The sequence below is a fragment of the Haliotis rufescens genome, unplaced genomic scaffold (genome assembly GCF_023055435.1).
Source record: "Haliotis rufescens isolate VD_foot unplaced genomic scaffold, xgHalRufe1.0.p SCAF_34, whole genome shotgun sequence".
In the NCBI taxonomy this organism is placed as follows: domain Eukaryota; kingdom Metazoa; phylum Mollusca; class Gastropoda; order Lepetellida; family Haliotidae; genus Haliotis; species Haliotis rufescens.
In genome coordinates, this window is record NW_025964046.1 from 2,950,839 (window position 1) to 2,974,229 (window position 23,391).

A 23,391-nucleotide genomic window follows, 5' to 3' on the forward strand; every position below is an offset into this window, starting at 1 on the left:
GTGGCTTACAAGAATATGTTTTGTTGAAGTTGATTTTGTATATAATCATATCCAAATGTATGGTTAGAAGTTGTGTGGGTGGGGGTGGGGGTGGGTGTGGGTGGAGGTTGTTATGTAGGGAGAATTGACGCCTCAAGGATTTACATTTGAAATGAGATAATTTATTTTCCGAAAGACAACGACACGAAGAGTATCTCGTGAAAAATCATGTTTCTCTCATCTCGTGACTAGGGGTGGTCGGGTAGCCTAGTGGTTAAAGCGTTCGCTCGTCACGCCCAAGACCCGGGTTCGATTCCCGACATGGGTACAATGTGTGAAGCCCATTTCTGGTGTCCCCCGCCGTGATATTGCTGGAATATTGCTAAAAGCAGTGTAAAACCATATTCACTCACTCACTCTCTCACTCACGCTTTATTTAAAGGAATACATTTAATGAACACGCTTCGCCTAAGAACTGCCTATGATAAAGCAAGCCATTAAAGGCAGCAACCATACATTCAACGTGTCGAATCCCGTTGACGTGATAGCCATTGATGTAATGGTGAAGTTAAACGAGAAGCGTTCGCTCGTCACGCCGAAGACCCGGGTTCGATTCCCGACATGGGTACAATGTGTGAAGCCCATTTCTGGTGTCCCCCGCCGTGATATTGCTGGAATATTGCTAAAAGCAGCGTAAGACCATACTCACTCAATCACTCATTCATCTCGTGACTGAGGCAAGGAGATATTTTCACTCGTGGTAATATCTCATTTCCCCCGTCACTCGAGGAGAGAAACATGATATTTCATTCGACAAATGAGATATCCACTTTATGTTAATCAATTCATTTTGTTGACATAATATTTTTTTAAAATATATTTTTAAATATATAAATGTTATGTATTAATGAACATGAAATATCACCATAAAGATTTGTCTGTGACCTCCAACTGATAAAATATTGCTATACAATGAAATTCTAGAAGCGTTATTTTTAAAACATTCGAGAAAAATGTGATAGACGTTTTAACATATGCACACGGATTTCAATGGATTTAAATAAAGCTGCATTGAGAGAACCTTTTGATATTTAACGTATCGACAATATCTCAGCCAACGAAAACAAATTATACACACATTTTCAGTAAAACATTAAGGTGTAGATCAAAGACAGAACCCAAACTAGGCGTGTGAAGATCACACAATCCCAAGGAACTTATAAGAAGAACAATCTTCGAAGGGATCCAGGGTTAGAATTGATCCCCAAGAACCCATGCTGGTCGGAAGCGAAGGTGATTAAGCGTCCAAGATTATTGCACTTATATAGCGACGTGCATGCATGTGTATGTGTGTGTGTGTGTGTGTGTGTGTGTGTGTGTGTGTGTGTGTGTGTGTGTGTGTGTGTGTGTGTGTGTGTATGTCTGCTTGTACTAGTCCGGACTGATGCCGATTTATAGTGCTAGCTCACTGAGATACCATGCCGCAGTTTAACATAAATACCCCACTCAGACACAGTATACTGACTACGAGCCGACCAGTCCTTGTTTTAGCCCCTTAATGCCGAGCGCCAGACGGGTAACAACAAGTACCATCTTTTAACGTCGTTTGGTATGACGCGGCCGGAGATCGAACCCCGGACCTTCCGCTCTCCGGGCGGACGCTCTACCACTTGACCACGGAGGCGGTCTCGGAAGCAAAGAGGAGACTCGGTTGATGATGCCATCGTACCTGATGTTTGTTGGTCATAACATCATTTTATCAATTTATCAATCACTGGTTTGTCTGGTCCGTGGTCCATTATTTCCACGCCGCCGTCATCTAGAGCAGTGCCGCATTCAACATTAGGGGTAACCCTCTATCCCGCTTGCATGGAAGAAAAGTGTGATGTGATCCGACGGCTATTTTGTGCAAAAGTCTCATTCGAACTGGTCTCAATACAAATCTGAACATGACAAGATAGACACAATTTTATGGATAGCAACTTCTTTAATACTGTGAAAAGCGACGTTTCGGTATAGATCATTATACCGTTGTCAAGCAAGACTGAATGAGGTTGTTGTTGTTGTTGCATTAAGTGTTTAAGAGGTCGCCTTTTGCCTAGGCAATTTCGGCTGACCTGTCCCTCTTTGGGACTCCTGTGTGTGAGTAGGGTACACCTATCTATTGTGAGTTTGGTCTTCACATAATTTCTGTTTTTGTATTGATATGATTTCTATTTTCTTATATTGATATGATTTCATTTTTATCCTTGGCTGCTCTGTTTATATACGTTCGAGTAGCTGTCCATCTCTCAGAAATAGTTAGTTTGGCCTTCGCTATTGCATCTCTTGGCTTTAGGAGATCTATGACAGATAGCGGATCTAACTGCAATTCTTGTTTTAACCTAGCCCAGGCTGGGGCATGGTCTTGACATTCCAGTAACATATGAATGAGGGACATAGTACAGAATATATATTGTAGGTGCATGGAGGATTAACAGTAACAACAATTGCATACATGAGTGGGATAACATTGGTAGGTGTTGACAACAAAGGGATGATGGTGTCACAACACGATGGACAGAGAACACATAGGTGGAAGCCAATAGGACATGAAGCCAATAAACAGGATAAGTGATTATTTCTTGATGAGTTCATAGTAGGCGGGTGGGATGAAATAGCCTTGATCTCTGTTGATTGATGGCTTGTGGCGGCGAATGTGGACTGCTTCTATTAGTTTTCTTTTAGTGAAAATAAATCTGAACAGTGTGCCCCCGGCAGGCTTATTTCTACTTTGGTCCATCTTAAGGCCGGTCCTCCACTGTCTACATATACGGAGTTGTACATGCTACCCGTACCTGGCTTAACGCCCAATTTCCCGGCTTCTACCTGTGACGTCACGACATTTGAATGTACAGTCGATTGTCACGTGTCAGCCTGGTAGGATGGCCGACAGTAATTAACACCTTTCTGATGTTGACGTTACTTGTTAAAGGCTAAAAAATAATAATATTTTAATTAAACTCCGTCTTCGAATACTTTTCTGGGACAACTACCATTTATCATCATATGATGGAGTTATGAAACAAACGGGATAATCGAGGATGAACAATGATTCATTGTTAGGACTGTCGGTTGTTCTTGTTCCACAGTGAATATAGTTTTACGCCGCTTTGACGTTGCTCTATCGCTGCAGTTTGAGTGCGTGAGTGAGGTCTTACGCCGTTTTTAGCAATATTACAGCAATATCACGGCAGGAAACACCAGAAATGGGTTTCACACATTGTACCCATGGGGAATCAAACCCGGACCTTCGGCCGACAGGCGAACGCTTTAACCACTAGGCTACCCCATCTCCTCTTCGTTCCCAGCAGGAGAAGGATGGATTTCCATTTTTGCAGGGAAGGTGTCAAACCTGTTTTTTCATACTGACAAAGTCAGATCGGGTCATTGAAACCCCATTTCTCTCAACGCCTGCTGCCCCTTTGACGGAAGGTCGAGTTCGAATCTCAACAGTGAATCATCCATGAGCCGGGAATCATCCATGAGCCGGTAATCATCCCGAGTCGGGAATCATCCATGAGTCGGGAATCATCCATGAGCCGGGAATCATCCATGAGCCGGGAATCATCCATGAGCCGGTAATCATCCCGAGTCGGGAATCATCCATGAGTCGGGAATCATCCATGAGTCGGGAATCATCCATGAGTCGGGAATCATCCATGAGCCGGGAATCATCCATGAGTCGGGAATCATCCCGAGTCGGGAATCATCCATGAGTCGGGAATCATCCATGAGTCGGGAATCATCCATGAGCCGGGAATCATCCATGAGCCGGGAATCATCCATGAGCCGGGAATCATCCATGAGCCGGGAATCATCCATGAGTCGGGAATCATCCCGAGTCGGGAATCATCCATGAGTCGGGAATCATCCATGAGCCGGGAATCATCCCGAGTCGGGAATCATCCATGAGTCGGGAATCATCCCGAGTCGGGAATCATCCATGAGTCGGGAATCATCCATGAGCCGGGAATCATCCCGAGTCGGGAATCATCCATGAGTCGGGAATCATCCCGAGTCGGGAATCATCCATGAGTCGGGAATCATCCATGAGCCGGGAATCATCCCGAGTCGGGAATCATCCATGAGTCGGGAATCATCCCGAGTCGGGAATCATCCATGAGTCGGGAATCATCCATGAGCCGGGAATCATCCATGAGTCGGGAATCATCCATGAGCCGGGAATCATCCCGAGTCGGGAATCATCCATGAGCCGGGAATCATCCATGAGTCGGGAATCATCCATGAGTCGGGAATCATCCATGAGTCGGGAATCATCCCGAGTCGGGAATCATCCATGAGCCGGGAATCATCCATGAGTCGGGAATCATCCCGAGTCGGGAATCATCCATGAGCCGGGAATCATCCATGAGTCGGGAATCATCCATGAGTCGGGAATCATCCATGAGTCGGGAATCATCCATGAGCCGGGAATCATCCCGAGTCGGGAATCATCCCGAGTCGGGAATCATCCATGAGCCGGGAATCATCCCGAGTCGGGAATCATCCATGAGTCGGGAATCATCCCGAGTCGGGAATCATCCATGAGTCGGGAATCATCCCGAGTCGGGAATCATCCATGAGTCGGGAATCATCCATGAGCCGGGAATCATCCATGAGTCGGGAATCATCCATGAGCCGGGAATCATCCCGAGTCGGGAATCATCCATGAGTCGGGAATCATCCATGAGTCGGGAATCATCCATGAGCCGGGAATCATCCATGAGTCGGGAATCATCCATGAGCCGGGAATCATCCATGAGTCGGGAATCATCCATGAGTCGGGAATCATCCATGAGCCGGGAATCATCCATGAGTCGGGAATCATCCATGAGCCGGGAATCATCCATGAGCCGGGAATCATCCATGAGCCGGGAATCATCCATGAGTCGGGAATCATCCATGAGTCGGGAATCATCCATGAGCCGGGAATCATCCATGAGCCGGGAATCATCCATGAGCCGGGAATCATCCATGAGTCGGGAATCATCCATGAATCGGGAATCATCCCGAGTCGGGAATCATCCCGAGTCGGGAATCATCCATGAGTCGGGAATCATCCATGAGCCGGGAATCATCCATGAGCCGGGAATCATCCCGAGTCGGGGGGAAAGCAATCGCGTTCTGCACGGCCCGGGTGACAGACACGCACGTGATGAATTACCCCCATCTTCTGCAGATTCTCGCGGGCTGAAACAGTAGTACAGAAAATTGGAACAAGAAAAAGTGCACAGCTTTACATTTGCACACATGCACAATGCACGCACGCACACATGCCCGCACGCACAAGCACGAATGGCGTTAACGTCGACGAAAGTTATAAAGAGTTATTTTCGGATAGGTTCACATCTGAGAATGAGATCTTTGATGACTTTCATAAGACCTAGAATACAGATGGTTGGAATGGGTCAATGAGTGGGTATAGGTTTACGCCGTTTTTAGCAATATTCCAGCAATATCACTGCGGGAGACACGACAAATGGGCATATATATATCCATGTGCAATGTGAAGACGTATCGCTCATTACCAAGTGCCATGTATATCCATGTATAATATGTAGACGTATCTCACATTACCGAGTGCCATGTATATCCATGTAGAACGTGTAGACTTATCTCTCACTACCAACTGCCATGTATATCCATGTAGAACGTGTAGACGTATCTCTCATCACCGACTGCCATGTATATCCATGTAGAACGTGTAGACGTATCTCTCATCACCGAGTGCCATGTATACCCATGTGCAATGTGTAGACGTATCTCTCATCACCGACTGCCATGTATATCCATGTAGAACGTGTAGACGTATCTCTCATCACCGACTGCCATGTATATCCATGTAGAACGTGTAGACGTATCTCTCATCACCGACTGCCATGTATATCCATGTGCAACGTGTAGACGTATCTCTCATTACCGACTGCCACGTATATCCATGTTCAATGTGTAGACGTATCTCTCACTACCGACTGCCATGTATATCCATGTGCAATGTGTAGACGTATCTCACATTACCGACTGCCATGTATATCCATGTGCAATGTGTAGACGTATCTCACATTACCGACTGCCACGTATATCCATGTGCAACGTGTAGACTTATCTCTCACTACCGACTGCCATGTATATCCATGTGCAATGTGTAGACGTATCTCTCACTACCGACTGCCATGTATATCCATGTAGAACGTGTAGACGTATCTCACATTACCGAGTGCCATGTATATCCATGTAGAACGTGTAGACGTATCTCTCATCACCGACTGCCATGTATATCCATGTAGAACGTGTAGACGTATCTCTTATCACCGACTGCCATGTATATCCATGTAGAACGTGTAGACGTATCTCTCATCACCGAGTGCCATGTATATCCATGTGCAATGTGTAGACGTATCTCTCATCACCGAGTGCCATGTATATCCATGTAGAACGTGTAGACTTATCTCTCACTACCGACTGCCATGTATATCCATGTGCAATTTGTAGACGTATCTCTCACTACCGACTGCCATGTATATCCATGTAGAACGTGTAGACGTATCTCTCATCACCGACTGCCATGTATATCCATGTAGAACGTGTAGACGTATCTCTCATTACCGACTGCCATGTATATCCATGTGCAATGTGTAGACGTATCTCTCATTACCCAGTGCCATGTATATCCATGTTCAATGTGTAGACGTATCTCTCATTACCGAGTGCCATGTATATCCATGTAGAACGTGTAGACGTATCTCTCATCACCGACTGCCATGTATATCCATGTAGAACGTGTAGACGTATCTCTCATCACCGACTGCCATGTATATCCATGTAGAACGTGTAGACGTATCTCTCATTACCCAGTGCCATGTATATCCATGTTCAATGTGTAGACGTATCTCTCACTACCGCCTGCCATGTATATCCATGTGCAATGTGTAGACGTATCTCTCATCACCGACTGCCATGTATATCCATGTTCAATGTGTATACGTATCTCTCATTACCCAGTGCCATGTATATCCATGTTCAATGTGTAGACGTATCTCTCATTACCGAGTGCCATGTATATCCATGTAGAACGTGTAGACGTATCTCTCATCACCGACTGCCATGTATATCCATGTAGAACGTGTAGACGTATCTCTCATCACCGACTGCCATGTATATCCATGTAGAACGTGTAGACGTATCTCTCATTACCGACTGCCACGTATATCCATGTGCAATGTGTAGACGTATCTCACATTACCGACTGCCATGTATATCCATGTGCAATGTGTAGACGTATCTCACATTACCGACTGCCACGTATATCCATGTGCAACGTGTAGACTTATCTCTCACTACCGACTGCCATGTATATCCATGTGCAATGTGTAGACGTATCTCTCACTACCGACTGCCATGTATATCCATGTAGAACGTGTAGACGTATCTCACATTACCGACTGCCATGTATATCCATGTAGAACGTGTAGACGTATCTCTCATCACCGAGTGCCATGTATACCCATGTGCAATGTGTAGACGTATCTCTCATCACCGACTGCCATGTATATCCATGTAGAACGTGTAGACGTATCTCTCATCACCGACTGCCATGTATATCCATGTGCAATGTGTAGACGTATCTCTCATCACCGACTGCCATGTATATCCATGTGCAATGTGTAGACGTATCTCTCATCACCGACTGCCATGTATATCCATGTGCAATGTGTAGACGTATCTCTCACTACCGACTGCCATGTATATCCATGTAGAACGTGTAGACGTATCTCTCATTACCGACTGCCATGTATATCCATGTGCAATGTGTAGACGTATCTCTCATTACCCAGTGCCATGTATATCCATGTTCAATGTGTAGACGTATCTCTCATTACCGAGTGCCATGTATATCCATGTAGAACGTGTAGACGTATCTCTCATCACCGACTGCCATGTATATCCATGTAGAACGTGTAGACGTATCTCTCATCACCGACTGCCATGTATATCCATGTAGAACGTGTAGACGTATCTCTCATCACCGACTGCCATGTATATCCATGTTCAATGTGTATACGTATCTCTCATTACCCAGTGCCATGTATATCCATGTTCAATGTGTAGACGTATCTCTCATCACCGAGTGCCATGTATATCCATGTAGAACGTGTAGACGTATCTCTCATTACCGACTGCCATGTATATCCATGTAGAACGTGTAGACGTATCTCTCATCACCGACTGCCATGTATATCCATGTTCAATGTGTAGACGTATCTCTCATTACCCAGTGCCATGTATATCCATGTGCAATGTGTAGACGTATCTCTCACTACCGACTGCCATGTATATCCATGTGCAATGTGTAGACGTATTTCTCAAAACGGAGTGCCATGTATATTCATGTGCGATGTGTTGACGTATCTCTCATTACAGAGTGCCATGTATATCCATGTGCAATGTGTAGACGTATCTCTCACTACCGACTGCCATGTATATCCATGTGCAATGTGTAGACGTATTTCTCAAAACGGAGTGCCATGTATATTCATGTGCGATGTGTTGACGTATCTCTCATTACCGAGTGCCATGTATATCCAAGTGGAATGTGTAGACGTATCTCTCATTACCGAGTGCCATGTATATCCATGTGCAATGTGAAGACGTATGTGTTGTTTTTAATCCCTCACTTAAAGCCTACAACAATATTTTAGTATTATGTAACATTGGCACAAAAGGTGTTGATATCTATGAACTTGCAATCACCAGCACCGCATAATATGAATATCCTTTCAATAGAAGGAAATTATTGATCAAATTAGTTTGACAATGTATTGACCGTCTCCGTGGTCTAGTGGTAGAGCGTCCGCCCGGAGAGCAGAAGGTCTGGGGTTCGATCCCCGGCAGCGTCATACCAAAAAACGTTAAAAGATGGTACTTGTTGTTACCCTGTCCGGCGCACGGCATTATGGGGCTAAAACAAGCCCCCATCTCGGAGTCAGTATACTGTGTCTGAGTGGGGTATTCATGTTAAACTGCGGCATGGTATCTCAGTGAGCTAGCACTATAAATCGGCATCAGTCCGGACTAGTACAAGCAGCCACACCCCCACACACACACATACATGCACGTCGCTATATAAGTGCAATAATCTTGGACGCGACGTTAAACCCCATCTCACCTCAGTTCACATCTAACTTCCCAACGACCTTGCACCAAGGGGCACCGTATACCAGGCGCTGCCTTTGGGGCAGTTTATACTAGTCGTTACCTGTGCTAGTTGTTACCTGTGCTAGTTGTTACCTGTGCTCTTGTACCCTTGAAAACAATACAGCACAACTTCATTTGTTTGTTTATTAATGAAAAATATTGAACAAACATTTCTATCAAGTGATATTAATTTAAGTGATTTAATTATACAAAATACAAATTAGGACAACTATTCACTAATACAGGCTGGTAGAATATATAGCTAAACTATTTACTTATTGTGGCTAGTAATTTGAACAAATTGTCCCATTTCCATGGTGTCATTTACTTTGTTACTTCCTTTTATTCGTGAAAAACACAAACTCGTCGATTCATGTCTGTGCATTTTTTACTTGACTCCAGCATGCCGCACATAAGTTGTGAGCTTTTCAGAAACACAGGTTTACATTTTGTATTAACGAAAATTTTTTTTTGTCCCAGACCATTTAAAAAAAAGAAATTGTCCCCGACAATTTAAAAAATTAAATTCTGCCCCAGACAGATGAAAAAAGGAAGAAATTGCCTGACACAAGATGACATTGATGACATGTTCTTTTCTTCAGGCACTAAAGTTAAGATAGAAAAATAAGTGTTTGTAGCTGTAACTGATATACAGTCAACTACGGTTATAACGAACTCGCTTATAACGAACTGACGGATATAACGAACTTACTTTTTGCTCCCGACTATTTGCTGTAGTTATGCTGTATATATGCTTATACCGAACTACGGTTATAACGAACTTAAATTAGAAGTCCCTTTGAGTTCGTTATAACCGAGGTTTACTGTAAAATGCAATCTCGGTACAATATCCCAGCCTAACCCCATCAAAGATTGCACTATCGAGTTACACCCCGGCACGAAACTGAGAACATAAATTAATTAAAAATATTAATAATAATTAATAATAAAATCATTCAACAATTATTTCAAAGTTAAAACATCACTATTCAAAGCAACCAATAACAATCATGTCCTATGGAAATATGGGTCAATTATGGCCACAAGTCAATAGTGGGTTGATTATCACGTTATCCCCTCCTGGCCGATGCTGGACTGATGGTCGTTATCCCCTCCTTATCCTGATGCTGGACAAGCCTGGACTGATGGTCGTTATCCCCTCCTTATCCTGATGCTGGACAAGCCTGGACTGATGGTCGTTATCCCCTCCTTATCCTGATGCTGGACAAGCCTGGACGGATGGTCGTTGACCAACGTTTACCCGATAGTGACCAATGCTCGACGGATATTTGCTATCCGCTGCGATGCGAGTCTGGTACTGGCTTGATACTCATTGTCTGATGTTGGGCCAATGGTGACCCGATGTTGGCCCAATGCTCATCTGTAGGCATTATCTGACGTCATCTCGGTGGAGCAGGATGGATGATACAAACAACGACGGGTGAAGGTTCCAAATGTTGGACAAATGTTACAAACAGTGTCTGTTGTGCTATATGCGATATATTTCAATTTCTAAGATTCACTGAACTGGACAATGATTCACAAAGACATCTCGGAAGCGATTTGAGTGAGTGAGTGAGTATGGTTTTACGCCGCTTTTAGCAATATTCCAGCAATATCACGGCGGGGGACACCACAAATGGGCTTCACACATTGTACCCATGTCGGGAATCGAACCCGGGGCCGTCGGCGTGACGAGCGAACGCTTTAACCACTAGGCTACCCGACCGCCCCGGAAGCGATTTTACTTTATATATGCATTGTTAGGTACATCTATATCAAGTCTCAACAAACAAAACGACTCAACCCGCTGGTTCTATTACTACACTTCATGGACATCTTCATCTAGAGGACTGACTACACGATGATGCACGGTGTTGACACCACTTATATCCTACAATTGTTGTCTGTCCAATGTCAACTACTTCACGTCACACCCACGTGACTGAAGAAGATCCTTCAAAGAGGGTTTACTTGATATCATAGCTGCTGTTTTCCCAGAATTGTTTCTGGCATTGATGTCAACTATGCCCAGTGAGAGAACAAACTCCACCATCTCAAGGTCTTGCAGGAAGTATGCAGAATATTGTCACCGTAATTGTCCACCAGAGACAAATCAGCTCCTCTATTCACAAGTAATTCGACTATTTCTCTGTGTCCCAAAGCTGCTGCCTTCATCGCGGGTGTACACTTATCTCGTCCTCTACTGTTGATGTCAGCCATGGTCTGTGACAGGACATACTCCACCATCTCCATATGTCCTCCTTCACAGGCTTTGTGAAGGATATTGTCCCCAAAATCATTCACGACTGACACATCAGCTCCTTTCCCCACAAGGAACTCCACTACGTGTATATGTCCCCCATGCACCGCCCTCATCACGGCTGTTGTGTTAAATAGTCCTCTACTGTTGATCTGTGCCATGGCCTGTGACAGAACATACTTCACCGTCTCAAGATGTCCACTACCACTGGCCCAGTGAAGGACGTTGTCTCCTCCATCACAGACACATCAGCTCCTGCATTTACAAGAAATTCCAACAATTCCCTATGTCCCCATCCGCCTGCCCAAATCACAGGGGTTCTGTCATACATTCCTTTGCTGTTGATGTCCGCCATGTTATTCGAGAGGATATATTTGACCATCTCTAAATTTCCTTGAAAACAGACCAAGTGCAGAATATTGTCACCGCGATCATCCACCAGTGACACATCAGCTCCTTCGCTCACGAGCAGTTCCATCACTTCTATGTTCCCCATCCTTGCTGCCTCTATTACAGGTGTCCAGCCCACCTGTCCCCTGCTGTTTATGTCCATCAGATGCTGAGACAAGATGTGTCGGACCCCCGCCAGGTCCCCCCTCATGCAGGCAATATGAAGGTCAGTGTGGACTGAGGGAGGCTGTGACTCTGTAACAGAAACAGGAGTGAGTGAGTTTGGTTTAACGCCGCTTTTAACAGTATTCCAGTTATATCACGGCGTGTCAGCTTAATGTGGGAGGAAAGCCCGAAGTGATGCAGGTCTCAGACGTTTACCACTTCGGTGAAACCCACAAGCACGGGTATGGTGCTGACAAACGTAGAAACATAATCGGGGTGAACCGGGATTCTAACCCACAATCATAGGTTTCTGGCGTGTCCAAGGGGACGCAACTCTGCACAGCGAATCGCGGCGCCTTAGACGACTGGGCCACCCGTGCCCCCAACAGAAACAGGAATTCTCTACATGTGCAAGCAACATGATGTCTGTGTGGACTGAGGGAGTCTGTGTATCTATAATATGAACTTTTACTGTTTCTTCATGTTATCCTTAGTAGAAGCAGTGTAGGCGTACCAAATTTCAAGTTGAAAAAACTAAATGTTTTCCTCTAAGATCTTCACTATGACACAGTTTCTGAAACATAACAATTCTCAACATTGGCATCATAATGCAACCAGCTGCCCTCACCTCCCTCATAGTCACCAGGTTCTCCATCAGAAGATGCTGTGCCCCCATGCTCATCAGCGTGCTCGTCACTCGAGGCTGCAGAAAAGAATAAGATGTTGTTTGAAACTTGACATGTGATTTGCTTCGACAACAGAAATAACCACGGGTACAAGAGGATTTATTTGCTTTTTATTTTTGTTTTTACATAGACGACGAGCCTGGTATATCATTTTACATTACTGACTTAATTCCGTGAAACATTGTCATGGCTGTCCACATTACATGTTTCCATAACTGCCCGTAAAACATTCAATATTTCGTTCAAGCGAAAATTAAGACAAAAACACTCCTGAACAGAAGGACAGAGTGGGTCTCTGCAAACGACTCAAGTTACAAAATGTGTCGTCAATCAGCAGTCTTACCCCCATGATCATGAGAAGGTGTCAGAGGCGTGTCATTTTCATGTACGTCCGATTCCTTTGCTTCAATCGACACTGGAGAAACAATATCATATTTACAACATGGACAAGACAACAACGTCTGGAATCTGCCATGTGCAGGGTACCGGGCAGTTTCTGTTTAATTTGCTGCCTAGCAAACAAAATATTTTGTTACTGATTGTTTCATTTAGGAGAAAATGATTAATATCAGCATGACCATAAGGCCAAATCATTGCGGCAGGTAGGGCAACAACAACTATATGTGCCATCTTTAACGTATTTTGCTATGACGCGGCCGGGAATCAAACCACTGATATTCCGATCTCCAGCCAGACGTTGTATCCACTAGACCACGGATGTGGTCCAGTATGATGAAAAATATTGGGGATAACATTAATGTCACAAGGACAACTGACAAGTTTACCTCATTCAAAGACACTAGCCATTGAGATAATGTAAGTGATAGGGTGAATTGCTTCAAGAAAAATCGTTAAGAAATTTAACAGGACTAATTTTTCGAAAACTGTAGGGGTACAGATGCATGTATTTTACAGCAGGTACTGATAACAGGGTTAACCTGCTGTGGTGAGAGGTTCTTGCGACCATCTTCGCTTGTCATCAGGAACACAGCCCCCACTGATCCTGTGTCCCATGCCATCATGTACGGCTCCAGCCACGTTGATAGTGAGATGCCCAACGCCGCCATTTGTTACTGCACCAATAACAAAAGACGTGTCAAATAGCTTTGTTTGGTTTTTTTGTTTAACGCCACACTCACCAACATGCCTGTGGTCTGTAAATATACGAATCTGGACAAGACATTCCAGTGATTGACATAATGAGCATCGTTCTACGCAATCGGGACAGGATGACATGCATTAACCAAGTCACTGAGCTGACTAGGGTTCCAGCAGCTAGTGACAAATGGCTATCAGAAGCATAGGTAAATAGAGACATTGAGCAATATCGTGACTAGCAAAGGTTATACATTAGTAATATTTGCAAAACCTTAACGACGATGGACAGCAACTAGATTATCACAGAAACTAGCGTGCGAGCATTACAAATATCTCCCCATTGCTTGGTGGCATAACATGAAACCTGGGCTATACATCCACAGGAGCCAAGATAGATCACCATACTAGGGATTTACTGGTAAATATTCAGGCTCATTGGTGTTAGATAAAGAAATATCTGGTTTTGTAGTTGTACCTGAAAACATATACCTAATTTCAATACAAAATCTAAGGCCCACCTCCCCACCCCACACCCCACACACCCCCAGCCCACACCCAATACCCCACACCCCACACCCCACACCTCCCCACCCCATACCCCACACCTCACACCCCACACCCCACACCCCACACACCACACCCCATACCCCACACCCAACACACCACATCTTACCCCCCATACCCCCCACCCCGCACCCCACACCCCATACCCCACACCGTGTCAGCTTGCGGCAGTCAGTGAATCACACCCCACCCCACACCCCAAACACCCCACCCCACACCCCACACACCACATCTTAACCCCCATACCCCCCACCGTGTCAGCTTGCGACAGTCAGTGAATCCTCCCAGCAGCAACTTGGCAACAGATCGGTCGGTGAAGCCCTCTTTTTGCAGCCATCTCTTAAACTCATCCAACTGGTGGTCCGCCATCGGTTTATCTGTCTCTCCGTAGCCGATCACAAGAATCAATCCCCCTTTAATCTAAAACAGTCATGGTTGACAAGTGATTGTGACAAATAATCAAAAGTTGATGTTTTAAACGCTCCATGATAATTTGGCACTAGACGGTTTTGGTTTCTTGTTGCTTCAAAATTATGTCAACAAGAACTCCCAGTCGCCCAAAACCCAGGATGTAAAATCAACTGAAACCAAATATAAGACACAGTGTGTCATTGGACGTACGTCATTAAGCATGACAGGACACGTATTCTTCCTGTTTAGACATATTTATATTTCAATAAATCATTAAATAACTTCATCCAATCTCATTAAAATCAGATCTTAGTTCTCGCTACCGCTAAACAAAGATCTGAGAACATCCCATTATGGGTCACGTCAGACCGACCTTGCGCGAACTTTGACCGACCAATGGAATGACCAATCAGAAGGCAGCTTTCTTGTGCTTTACGGCACTAATTTCAAATTGGCGACAACGCTTCGAAACGTATTTTGACAATATCTCGATTACAATTTGAAACCTGAACAAAAGAACATCCTTGAATGGCTGACATATGGTCTATATTGTATGGATACGGTCGTTAAGCCCGTAACTATCGTTCGTAGTTAAAGCTTTCGAGGTTGCATGATCAGAAATCACATTCCGACTGTCACTTTCATAATCTGGTAAGCGATGCTCTGATTGGTCGGATGAAAGGTCGTTCTGACGTGACCCGTAATGGGATGTCCTCAGATCTTTGTTCAGCGGTAGCGAGAACTGAGATTGATTTTAACTTCATCAAACAGAACAGCATTGTGTGTCAGCTAATACAGTTTGCAACCTTACGTATTTGAGGCATTTGGGTAATATCGTATCTGCCCCGATGACCCTGTGGTCCTTTAAACTGTTGGTGTACCGTTAATTGTAAACTGATGCACGATAAATGTTGTATTGCTTAAAATGTACTGCCTCTGTTATACTGCATTACCCATACTGCACCTACAGCCATCGGACACACTGAAGATTCTCTAGGTCAGCATAAACTGTCATTGTGAGAGATGAACGCCTATCGGAAACACCAACCAACACATCCTGTCACTGTGAGAGTGGACCACCTGTCGGACACACAGACGGTTACCCTTGTCGTCAGGACGGTCACTGTGAGAGTGGAACACCTGTCGGAGACCCTGAAGGTTGCCCTTGTCAACATGGCCTGTCACTGTGAGAGTGGACCACCTGTCAGATACACTGAAGGTTGCCCTTGTCGACATGGACAGTCACTGTGATAGTGGACCACCTGTCAGATACACTGAAGGTTGCCCTTGTCGACATGGACAGTCACTGTGAGAGTGGACCACCTGTCGGTCACACTGAAGGTTGCCCTTGTCGACATGGACAGACACTGTGAGAGTGGACTACCTGTCGGACACACTGAAGGTTGCCCTTGTCGTTATGGCCTGTCACTGTGAGAGTGGACCACCTGTCAGACACGCTGAAGGTTGCCCTTGTCGACATGGACAGACACTGTGAGAGCGGGCCACCTGTCAAATACACTGAAGGTTGCCCTTATCGTCATGGACAGTCACTGTGAGAAGGGACCACCTGTCAGATACACTGGGGGTTGCCCTTGTCATCATGGACAGTCACTGTGAGAGTGGACCACCTGTCGGACACACTGACGGTTGCCCTTGTCGACATGGACAGTCACTGTGAGAGTGGACCACCTGTCGGACACACTGAAGGTTGCCCTTGTCGTCATGGCCTGACACTGTGAGAGTGGACCACCTGTCGGACACACTGAAGGTTGCCCTTGTCAACATGGACAGTCACTGTGAGAGCGGACCACCTGTCGGACACACTGAATGTTGCCCTGGTCGACATGGCCTGTCACTGTGAGAGTGGACCACCTGTCTGACACACTGAAGGTTGCCCTTGTCAACATGGCCTGTCACTGTGAGAGTGAACCACCTGTCTGACACACTGAAGGTTGCCCTTGTCGACATGGACAGTCAGTGTGAGAGTGGACCACCTGTCTGACACACTGAAGGTTGCCCTTGTCGTTATGGCCTGTCACTGTGAGAGCGGACCACCTGTCGGACACACTGACGGTTGCCCTTGTCGACATGGACAGTCACTGTGAGAGTGGACCACCTGTCGGACACACAGAAGGTTGCCCTTGTCGACATGGCCTGTCACTGTGAGAGTGGACCACCTGTCAGATACACTGAATGTTACCCTTGTCGACATGGACAGTCACTGTGAGAGTGGACCAACTGTCGGACACACTGAAGGTTGCCCTGGTCGACATGGCCTATCAATGTGAGAGTGGACCACCTGTCGGAAACACCGACAGTTGCCCTTGTCAACATTACCTGTCACTGTGAGAGTGGACCACCTGTCAGATACACTGAATGTTACCCTTGTCGACATGGACAGTCACTGTGAGAGTGGACCAACTGTCGGACACACTGAAGGTTGCCCTGGTCGACATGGCCTATCAATGTGAGAGTGGACCACCTGTCGGAAACACCGACAGTTGCCCTTGTCAACATTACCTGTCACTGTGAGAGTGGACCACCTGTCGCACACACTGAAGGTTGCCCTGGTCGACATTGACAGTCACTGTGAGATTGGACCACCTATCAGATACACTGAATGTTACACTTGTCGACATGGCCTGTCACTGTGAGAGTGGACCACCTGTCGGACACACTGAATGTTGCCCTTGTCGTCATGGACAGTCCCTGTGAGAGTGGACAACCTGTCTGACACACTGAATGTTGCCCTTGTCAACATGGACAGTCACTGTGAGAGTGGACAACCTGTCTGACACACTGAATGTTGCCCTTGTCAACATGGACAGTCACTGTGAGAATGGACCACCTGTCGGACACACTGAAGGTTGCCCTTTTCGACATGGACAGTCACTGTGAGAGTGGACCACCTGTCGGACACAATGAAGGTTGCTCTTGTCAACAGTGACAGTCAGAAGAAGTCAAGTCCATATTTGTTTTCCTGCACAGTTATTTGCTTCGGCAATGGTTAAGAACAAATTAATTTGATACAAAGATATTAAAATCATTAAATACCAAATACCAATGACGAGTCAAATAACATTCCGTACGTTGGGAACTTGTGCTTATTAACTCTTGCAAGGACGAAGAATCGTGACACAGAATAACAGGTTATTCTCGGTAACCAAGTATGTAAAAATGTCAGACCCGACCACCTTGGCTTATGTTGTTGGTTGGTTGGTTTGATGTTTAACGCCGCACTCAGCAATATTCCAGCTATATGACGGCGGTCTGTAAATTATCGAGTCTGGACCAGACAATCCAGTGATTGATATCATGAGCATCGATCCACGCAATTGGGATACGATGACACGCATCAACCAAGTCAGCGAGCCTGACCACCCGATCCCGTTAGTCGCCTTTTACGACAAGCATAGTCGCCTTTTATGGCAAGCATGGGTTGCTGAAGACCTATTCTACCCCGGAATCTTCACGGGTCTGGCTTATGTATTGTGCTCTGCAAGACATAGTTAGTGAACGCATAACAAAGACTGTGCAATAACACTGACAAAACTTCGCCTGCTCGCCTAAACATGCCCACTCTCAACGTCGTGAAACAAGTACAAACTAAGGCAATATTTATTTTTCGTTTACACATTTTGATAGTGAAACATTTGGAGGTAGAATTTGGTAAATTCATTTTTTTGTGGATCTTTTTCAGTTTGATTTGGGTCAGTAGGTGATACACATTTCTTGTCCTGTTTTTGTCCTTGTAATGATGTATCATTAGAAAACATATATTTTATATCTCTTGGAATATTTTTATTGTCAAAGCTATCTTCACCGTCAGTGGTATACAACAAGCCATTCTGTTTTTTAGATCGCCAGTGCCGTAAACCAAGGAAAACCTCATGAAAGGCCTTATGCAGGAGGGGATGTTCCCGCGGCAGTAGTGTGCTCCTCGCACCTGTCACGATCAACTTATCTCATAGAAATCTCTTCTGGTTTAACTTCACCATTACATCAATGGCTATCACGTCAATGGGATTCACGTTGAATGTATGGTTGCTGCTTTTAATGGCGTGCATTAGTATAGGCAGTTCTTAGGCGAAGCCTGTTCATTTAATGTATTCCTTTAAATAAAGCGACAAAACCATTTCAATATCCAATAGAAATCTCTGCATAAAGCAGAGTCGATTGTACGATTCCGGCTATATCATGAGCATGTGTGTATGAACCACTATCAAATAGTCATGATATGAGGTGATCGTATCCTGCCCCACCCGTCGCAAACACATGCAAAGGCAAGTCAATTGTTCACATGAGAACACACGGCAACATATGGGACAAGACAAAATTTTGTCACTAATTCGTCAAATTAGGAAATGTCCTCCACATGTCGACCATAAAACTTTTTAAAAGCTTTACTGAAACCTTGAGTGTGTAACCTTGATCAAACAACTTCTGCGGAAGAGTCGTATGACGCTCTTTGAAATCTTGGTAGAAAGAGCATGCTCGATTGTATCTCAAAAGTTGTGAAAAGTAAACACAAAAGGCCGGAGCTGCTGGAATATTGCTTCGAAATATATATTATATCTCGGGCTTCTTTAGAATATATATATTTTGAACAAAGATGCAGCACAGAGCATTAGAGAATGAAATGTCCAGTGTAAACTGTTCATTGCAGACAATTAATGATTTTCAATATACGATAAACATAAGTGACACTTAAATTTCTGACTGTTGCAACTCTGAAATTATTTCAATGTTTAATAATTGTTTGTTTTTGTTTAATGTCGCAGTCAGCAATAGTCAAGCTATATGAGGGTGGTCTGTAAATAATCGAGTCTGAACCAGACAATCCAGTGATTGACATCATGACCCTTGATCTACTCAATTGGGACACGACGCTAGCATCAACCACGTCAGCGAGTCTGACCACCCGATTCCATTAGTCGCCTCTTACGGGCAAGCATGGTTTGCTGAAGTCCAATTCTATCCCGAATCGTCAGGGGTCATTGTTTAATGATTGTACACAACTGAATATACCTTTTGTACATGTAGATGTCAACATCTACAGAAATAGGGTTATACTTTGAGATGAAGACGAATGCATCCTCTTACATCAAGCTGTGGTCTGTTACTTGGTTTAAGCTGGTACTACTTGATGATATTGAATTGTAATGTTTTTTATCAGTTTCAAACTTAAACTAAGGTATTTAGCAAGGCGTTAACTGTCTTTTATCATCCAAAACTGGCTCCCACAGGTGATATCGCTTGGATGAGATCAAGCGATATCTACACTGTAGATATCGCTGCAATGAAATTACATCACAATGCTTTGCAGACCATTGTGACGTCACTGGTTACCATGACGTCACAATCAAATGACATCACTAATGGCTCTGCTACTGAAGCTGTTAGCAGTACTTTTTACACTGAAGACACTGCTAATTATTGTCTACAAATTGAAAAAGTTGGAAGAATGATGTTGGATGATAAATAAAATCTCGGCAAGCCTCGGAAATTTTCCACTTTTATCAACTCGTGTTGATATATTTGATATCAAAAGACACTCGGGTGAGATTCTCTATTTGTCGACGGGGACTTATTAATGATCGACTCGTTTTCATATTTATTTACATATATCCTGAAAACATGAAACTTCTTTTGGAAAACAACTTTGTAACGATGTTTAATGGCTACGTCACAGTGATTTAAGGGTAACGCTATTTTTCAGGGCATTATCATTTGCAGAAGCCCGAGGTCTTCCATTAACTGCCCGACGAAGGAGGGCAGTTGAAAAGACCGAGGGCTTCTGCAAATGATAATGCCCTGAAAAACAGCGTTACCGTTATTATAGCTAAAATGGATGGAATTTGTTATCATATAAAAAGAAACAACAATATCGGTTTTGAAACATTTACTGCAATCAACACGAATGTCACTGACCAACTTTTACAAATATGGTAACGTCATGGAACAAACCAGATGGCGTCACTATTGAACGTGACGTCACCTATCCCTACCCTATGACGTCACCTAACAACGGGCGTGATAATGGCCCGTCGACAAGCTAATGACGGCATTATCAAGTTACAGTGGTCCGCTGGTTTCATGCGGATAACATGCGGATGGTTTAATGAAAATTTTACCATGAATTGGGAATTTACTCGATTCTGATTGGTCAATCAGGGGCTATTAAATCACAATAAACCCCCTCTGATTGAAACAGCTGGTTTGACGGCCGAAATCACCGCGGAAGCTAATATTTATAGAATAGTACTATTTTCAGTCATTGTCGGTAGGCATATTTAAATAATTATATCTACAATTACAGGTTACAAAATGCACAGATGCGGTTACTACAATGTTCAAAGGATGTGTGGCAATACATTTCGTGCAGAAAACACGATAGAAATCTACAAAGGGAATGTATTTACGTTTTGGAGACAACAGAGAGCTTGGAATTTTGGCGTTTTTCTATATACGACTGTGGCGTCATATATTTTGCGTCACAATGAGCGATATGACGTCATAATGGTGACGCGCAATGGAGAGCGAAAGCCTTGCAAATCTTGCTTTGTTTTCTTGAGGGATGCCCACCTCATGTTAGCTTACCAAGTTGCCGTACTTATATGCTTTCAATGCCTGTCATATGTTCGAGTGAAGTGTTACGGTGTAAACAAACTGCTTGAGTATATACAGCACCATATTTTGTTTGGTGATTCCGTAATTCAGATCGATAACCCACTCAAAACACTGAGCTCAACCCATGCCGCCTCACTCAGTATATTTGCTAACACCAAAGAGTTCGCGATTTATTTAGTCATGGTAGAATGGAGATAAACATACTGTGTTTTCAATGTAGAGCTAGGTTACTTGTAGATTTAACCCCGCTAAATTTAACATTTGAAACCTCACGCTGCGCGTTCGGTTCCAAATTCAATTTTAACTATAATAATACAGTAAACTACGGTTATAACGAACTCAAAGGGACTACTAATTTTAGTTCGTTATAACCGTAGTTCGTAATAAACATATATACAGCATAACTACAGCAAATAGTCGGGACCAAAAAGTAAGTTCGTTATATCCGTCAGTTCGTTATAAGCGTGTTCGTTATAACCGTAGTTTACTGTAGTTATACAATCCGTGGAAATCCGGAGTGGAACAGGTCTTCAGCAACCCATCCTTGTCGGGACATGCGACTAACGGGATCGGGTGGTCAGGCTCGCTCACCTGGCTTGTGCATGTCATCGTATCACGTTTGCTCATGATATCAATCACTGGATTGTCTGGGCCAGATTCAATTATTTACAGATCACAGAGAACAACAAACAAACAAACAAACAAACAAAACATGATCACTGTTAGAACATTCAAGGACTCGTCAAAGCTTTTAAAAATGTGCATGACAGATATTGCCAAATCAGTGACAACCATGACTTGTACTCTACATGTTCCCGTTTCTTTTCAGCGCAACACTTGACATGCCTTTACTTGTGTTTGTGTTTGCAAACATGTAGTATCATCACTATTTGATAGTGATTCATAAAGACCTGATCATGGATAAGTCGGACTCGCTCAATGGACTCTGCGTTTAGGAGAGACTTCTTATAATTATAAAAATGTTTTAAAAATTCGCTTTTATATAACCTGTGGTGAGCAGGTATTGGTGTACCTACCGTGACGTTGCTAACAAAGTAATCCTCAGCATTGCTCGACTCCGAGGGAGGGAAGTCCACACGCTGCTCTGCTGGTGTTGAGTTGTCAGTGTGAACGTCTGTGTGAACATGTGTCAGTCTTATATGACGTGCCGCTGCAACCGAGCATTGGACCGCAAAGAGAGACGTGCCTGCTTTTGTGCCTTCTTGGTGACGTTTGTTAAAATACAATCAGTGTGCGTTACTTAACAGCAGTCCAATACTCTAAACGTATTGCTGACAGGGGCGTTCAATGTCATTAACATTTATTTACTGCTGTGATGAAGGGATAAGTGAGTGAATATGGTTTTTCGCCGCTTTTAGCAATTTCCAGCAATATCACGGCGGGAGACACCAGAAATGGGCTTCACACATTGTACCCATGTCGAGAATCGAACCCGCGTTTTCGGCGTAACGAGCGAACGCTTTAACCTATAGGCTACCCGACCGCCCCTATGAAGAGATGAAGAATGTGTATTAATGCATTCATCCCTTTCACTCACTCACTCACTCACTCATGCACTCACGCAGGCGCACATGCACGTGCATGTGTGTACACACATGATAACGTTTTCCTATAGGTGTACACGTGTACTATGTGAAAAAACAGGACCACTATTGTATTTGCATGGCGTGTCCCTAGACGTAGATTTTGAACAAAACCATCAAAACCTTAAAAAGGATTATAAGCTGTTGAACGCTCCGTGAAGATCCTGGTTTAAACTGGTCTTCAGCATCCCATGTGTGTCGTAATTGAAAAAGGCGACTATGCTTGTTACTAACATGCGACTAACGGGATCAGTTGGTCAGACTCGCTGACTTGGTTGATGCATGTGATCGCATCCCAATTGCGTGAATAGATGATCACGATGTCAAACACTGGATTGTCTGGTCCGGAATCGATCATTTACGG

The 23,391-nt window shown here is 44.2% G+C and overlaps 1 long non-coding RNA gene across 1 annotated transcript; it reads right to left on the reverse strand.

Moving 5' to 3' along the window:
* Positions 1-11,286: 11,286 nt before the first annotated feature.
* On the reverse strand, positions 11,287-22,558 carry LOC124148308. Its single transcript, XR_007217959.1, has 4 exons — positions 22,461-22,558; positions 13,064-13,135; positions 12,663-12,737; positions 11,287-12,124 (listed from the first exon to the last, which is right to left on the reverse strand). It is a non-coding gene; the product is annotated as an uncharacterized LOC124148308 (long non-coding RNA).
* Positions 22,559-23,391: the final 833 nt, after the last annotated feature.